We start from the raw sequence: 6,037 nt of genomic DNA on the forward strand, positions 1-6,037 counted from the left end.
CAAAAACTATGCGGCTAAACTCAAAGACTCTGCAAACGGGGTAGTTGCTATTTAGCGGGTGTACATTTCTTTTATCGGGCAGAGATAAGATAGCAATTTTTAAATACTGCAAAGTGAAACTTATGAAATGACTCATTATAATTTGAGAGAGGGTAAAAAATGTGTCACATGATTAATCAGGAGTAGGGGTAGAATATAAAGCATTCCTTAGGCCTCTTTTGTAACCACGCGCGAATCTCATTAGTGGACGAGCGATCGACGATAATGAACGTTGACGTGAGAATAGAAATCGGTGAAGAAATCGGTGAAGAAATAGAAATAGAAATCGGTGAGGAAATCGAAGAGGTTCATCCCCTGTCGGAGGATAGTGCTTGCGAAACCGACGATGACAACGATGAAACGGTTGAAAGTACTACGCGCAAAACGATCAATTTACGGAATTTAAACGCGATTAATCTGCGTACGAAATTTTGTGCCATATATTTTTATTATTGTGACGGGCGAGGATACAACGTGTGCGCTTCTTGTTTGGTATTGATGCGAAACGATTTCAACGATTCCGTCTTCAAGATTCGTAAACACGTCGTAGGATCGTACGATAGTCTGAGCGGTACGTGGTGTTTGAACTGTAGAGCCGCAACATTCGTTGTAATTTCGTGCGATATGTGCCCGGTATGCACAAATGCGTGAGCAATGTACTTCGATTTCCATACTCACGTTGCTAATGTCGTTTTTATCGCTAATGTTGTTGTTTTGTTGTATTTATCGCTAATGTTGTATTTATTGCCAATGTCGTTGTTTTGTTGTATTTATTGCTAATGTCGTTTTTTTTTAAACATTAACGTGCAAGCATCGGTGTGAGAATCATTAAAAAATGGATCAAAGTTTTCTCGAGGAAGAGCGTGAACTCCTGGTGCAAGCTGACGCCGTGACCACCCTGGGAGAATTTTTCGTGTGGCTTGAGAGATGTGACGACCTAGTGAATCGACTCGAGGAACGCAGTCGCGCCAAGCGAACGCGCGTATCCGTCGGATGCGTGCAATCCACGGTGGCGAGTATCGCGCGACTTTTGGGTGTCAGGAAACATTTGTACGGACGTTACGTGCACCAGGGTGGCGAGTATGCGAGCACCAGTGCTGCCGACGGTGATGGTGACAACGCAGCTGGTGAACTCGAGTGGCGCGAGATCGAGACCGCGTTCAAAAGTCGTATCGCAACGGGTGTGGTAATAAACACAAACTACATCGAGCCGCTGCGATTCCTGGAGGACGCCGGTAACGCGGTGTGCGAGCGCGTACAGAACATCGTGCGTAAAACTAATTGCGTGAAAGTGAACACCGCGTTCAACGGTGAATTCACGGCCGGGGACAAACGCGCCAACAAAAGTATAACCACGAAAAACTGTGAGATCTTTCAAGATACTGATGTACGCGAGTGGTACCGATTACATGTTATCGAACCCACGCTGGCTTCTCTCGAGGAGTTTCAGGAGCGCGACAGCGGATGGGCGTTGTCGCGAATTTTGAACTTGTTGATCAACGTAAACAAGTACAATCCGATGCGTGCGGGATGTCACGTTACATTGTCGCGGAAAATAGTCGCTAAAAAAGCAGTGATATGCGTAAAATCGATGGATGACAAGTGTCTCGCGTGGTCGGTGGTGGCAGCTCTGTATCCTGTAAAGCAGCACGTGGATCGGGAATCGTCGTACCCGCATTACGCAACGGTGCTGAACGTCGAGGGTGTGGAGTTTCCCGCGACTCTTAAAGACGTTGCGAAACTCGAACGATTGAATGATATCTCGATCAACGTGTACGTCACAAAGACACGTGGAAAACAAATAAACGTTCTACCTATACGCCTCAGCAATGAGAAGAAAAAGAGACACGTAAATTTATTGTACGTGCAACGCGATAACAACGATGACAACGATAACCAGAAAGTGGGACACTTTGCGTGTATCAGTAATCTATCACGCCTCGTCAGTTCACAACTAAGCGGACGCGAGCATCGGAAACACATTTGTGATCGGTACGTATGGTTTTAAATATATAATTGATTTTTAAAATATTATTTTTAAATTATTATTTTTTTAAATATTTTATTTTTAGGTGTCTTCATTACTTTAGTTCGAGCGAGAAGCTCGAGGCTCACGTCGTGGATTGCGGAATATTAAACGACTGCGCTATACGACTACCCAGCGAGGACGACAAATGGCTCAGCTTTTCCAATCACGACAACAAGGAGCGCGTGCCATTCATCGTTTACGCCGATTTGGAGTGCGTGCTGCGAAATATCAATCCACCATCATCGCCCAAACAAACGACGTTTAATTATCAACATCACGAAGTATTCAGCGTGGGATACTACGTCCGATGCTCGTACGACGAGTCGCTCTCGAGATACGAATATCGTCGCAAACCTGATTGCGTCCAGTGGTTTGTCGAGCGGCTAGTGAGATTAGCTCATCGCGTAAAAACCATAATCTCAAACGTTGTCCCGATGAAGACGTTGTCGAATGCGCAGCTCGAGGTGCACGAGAACGCGAAGCTGTGCCACGTATGCGAAAATCCGTTTGCGGCGGACGAGAAGCGTGTGCGCGATCATTGTCATTTGACCGGTCGGTATAGAGGTCCCGCGCACTCAAAATGTAACCTGCAATACCGCGACACGCGTTACATCCCCGTCGTATTTCACAATCTGTCGGGTTACGATGCACACTTTGTTATAAAGGAGATCGCCACAGCGTACGAGGGTAAAATTAATCTATTACCGATAACGAAGGAGAAATATATCTCCTTTACGAAACACGTTAACGATACGGCTGAGGGACAGGACTCGCGAACTGCGATAAAGTTGCGCTTTATAGACTCGTACAAATTTTTGAACGCTAGCCTCGACAAATTATCGTCTCTACTCGCCAAAGACAAATTGCGAATCTTGCGCGCTGAATTTGCGACACTTTCAGAAGAAAATTTCAATCTTCTGACGCGAAAAGGTGTATTTCCGTACGAGTACGTCAACAGCGTCGAAAAATTGAATGAGTCAAGCTTACCGTCGCGCGACTCATTCTTCAGTTCGCTGACCGGTGACACGGTGACCGAGACAGATTACGCGCACGCCGAGACCGTATGGCAGCGGTTCTCCGTTCGAACTCTGGGCGAGTACAGCGATCTGTACCTCAAGACCGATGTACTGTTATTGGCTGACGTATTTGAAAATTTTCGCGACAGATGCGTCGAGAGTTACGGACTCGATCCCGCGCATTACTACACCTTACCCGGTTTCACGTGGGATGCGATGCTCAAGCATACGCGCATAAATTTCGAATTGTTGACCGACATCGACATGGTGATGTTCGTCGAACGCGGTATACGCGGCGGTCTAAGTCAATGCTCCAACAGATACGCGCGAGCCAATAACAGATACATGCGATCGGGTTACGACTCGTCGAAACCTTCGTCGTACATTGTGTATTACGATGTAAATAACTTGTACGGATGGGCCATGTGTCAGCCGTTACCGTACGCGGACTTCGAATGGGTCGACGACAACGACCTCGCGAACCTCGACGTAGACGCGATCGCCGCGGACTCGCCCACGGGTTATATTCTCGAGGTGGATCTCGAGTATCCCGCGAGCGTGCACGACGCGCACTCCGATCTGCCGTTCTGTCCCACGCGAGAGAAACCACCGGGGGCGAAACACGATGTAAAACTTTTGGCTACGCTGTGTGATAAGAAGCGATACGTCATCCACTATCGCAATCTGCAGCTGTGCACGCGTCACGGTCTTCGCGTCACCAAGGTTTACCGCGTGCTGCGATTCACTCAATCGGCATGGTTGCGCGATTACATCGAGCTCAACACGCGACATCGAACTCGCGCGACCAACAATTTTGAGAAAAATTTGTTTAAACTGATGAACAACGCGGTGTTCGGTAAAACGATGGAGAACGTACGAAATCGCGTCGACGTTCGCTTGCTCTCGCAGTGGGACGGACGGTGCGGTGTGGAGGCGATGATCGCCAAACCGAATTTTCACAGCAGAAGCGTATTTGCGGAAAATTTAGTAGCTGTGGAATTACGTAAACTCGAGGTGAAATTCGCCAAGCCGATATACGTCGGTATGCCTATACTCGACATATCTAAAGTATGCTTGTACGAATTTCATCACGAGTATATGATACCGACTTTCGGAGACAAATGTAGCGTCATGTATACCGACACGGACAGTTTTGTGTACAGCGTCGAGTGCGACGACGTATACGAGATGATGAAACGCGATATCGCGAGGTTCAACACGAGCGACTATCCGCCCGATAACGCGTATGGTATACCTCTCGCGAACAAAAAAATACCCGGCTTAATGAAGGATGAGTGTAACAGTGCGATCGTCACAGAGTTCGTCGGACTCAGAGCTAAGATGTATGCGATCAGGGTAGACGGTAGAAAAGACACCAAAAAAGCAAAGGGTGTAAAGAGCGGAGTCGTGGCGCGAACTATAACGTTCGACGATTACGTGAGGTGTCTCGAGGACGAGATCGCTATGACTCGCGACCAATCGTGCATCAGGTCGAAATTGCATGAGGTGTACACCGTGTCCGAGACAAAGATCGCTTTGAGTCCGTACGACGACAAGCGATATCTCGTGCCGAACTCGACCGAGACCTTGCCGTGGGGTCATTATCGCATACCTCGATAAAAACGCAGTACACATGTACGCGGTATACATGTATGCAGTATGTATTATAGATGTATTATACTTCCGATTGACGCAAGGTCTCTCGAGTGATTGTTAACATTCGCATATTTAGCATTTTGTGGAGAGTGATGTGATGATTGAGGCGTTCATGATTGCATTGTTTTATTTTGGATTGCACAAAATAATTTTTATTTTGTGGTGCATGTGGAGTATGAGATGTTCTTGGTTGCTTTGGTTTTTTATCAAATTTAGTCTGATTTTCACTTTGTAGTATTTGATGCGTTGATTGAGGCGTTCATGATTGCCTCTTTTTTCAATTTTATCTGGTTTTAAAATATTTTATAAAAGTCTCGAGCTCGTTATATGAAGCATGCGTGGAATAACATACATTATATGTATTATTCCTAGCACTGTCATATTCTCCAACTATACTCGTATCTTTACCCCTTTATTTTATTACTGACGGTACAATAGTTGGTATTTCTTTCTTTTCTTTTTTTTCTTTTTTCTTTTTACCGGTTTAAATATCTTTACCCCTTTACTCCTTTATTTTTTACTGATGGTACAATAGTTGGTATTTCTTTTTTTTTTCTTTTGGTTTTTACCGGTTAATTGCGATATAATGTATGGGTTAACATTCGCATATTTTATTGTATTACTTGTAATAGAGTTCTGCTAATGTCAGATTTTTGCAGCTAGCAAATGGGCTAAATTGCACAAAATAATTTTTATTTTGCGGTGTATGAGGTGTTCTTGTTTGCTAATGTTTTTTTCAAAATTTAATTTGATTTTCACTTTGTGCCGTTTGATGCGTTGATTGCATCTTTTTCAAAATTTATTCCTAGCGCTGTCATATTCTCCAACTATACTCGTATCTTTACCCCTTTATTTTATTACTGACGGTACAATAGTTGGTATTTCTTTTCTTTTTTCTTTTTTTTTGTTGTTACTGGTTTTGTTGTTTACCCTTTACCCCTTTACCCCTTTATTTTTTACTGACGGTACAATAGTTGGTATTTCTTTTCTCTTTTTGGTTTTTACCGGTTAATTGCGATATAATGTATGGGTTAACATTCGCATATTTTATTTTGCGGTGTATGCGGTTGTTACGTCCTCGGACTCCACATCTCCTTTTTTCCGACACGCGTTCAATAAATTAGATAAAAGGAGTAAACCGTGACTATTTGGTGACGAGAGAGAACTTCCAAGCTTTCAGAAGAAATAATTTACACTCTGAAACTCTTATCGCCGGATGCTTAAATGAAACTTAGAACAATCACAGCATAGATACCAACAGGAAATATAAACAGAAGACTCTTTAAAGAATATTAGA

The sequence above is a fragment of the Cardiocondyla obscurior genome, linkage group LG14, assembly GCF_019399895.1.
Source record: "Cardiocondyla obscurior isolate alpha-2009 linkage group LG14, Cobs3.1, whole genome shotgun sequence".
Lineage (NCBI taxonomy): Eukaryota > Metazoa > Arthropoda > Insecta > Hymenoptera > Formicidae > Cardiocondyla > Cardiocondyla obscurior.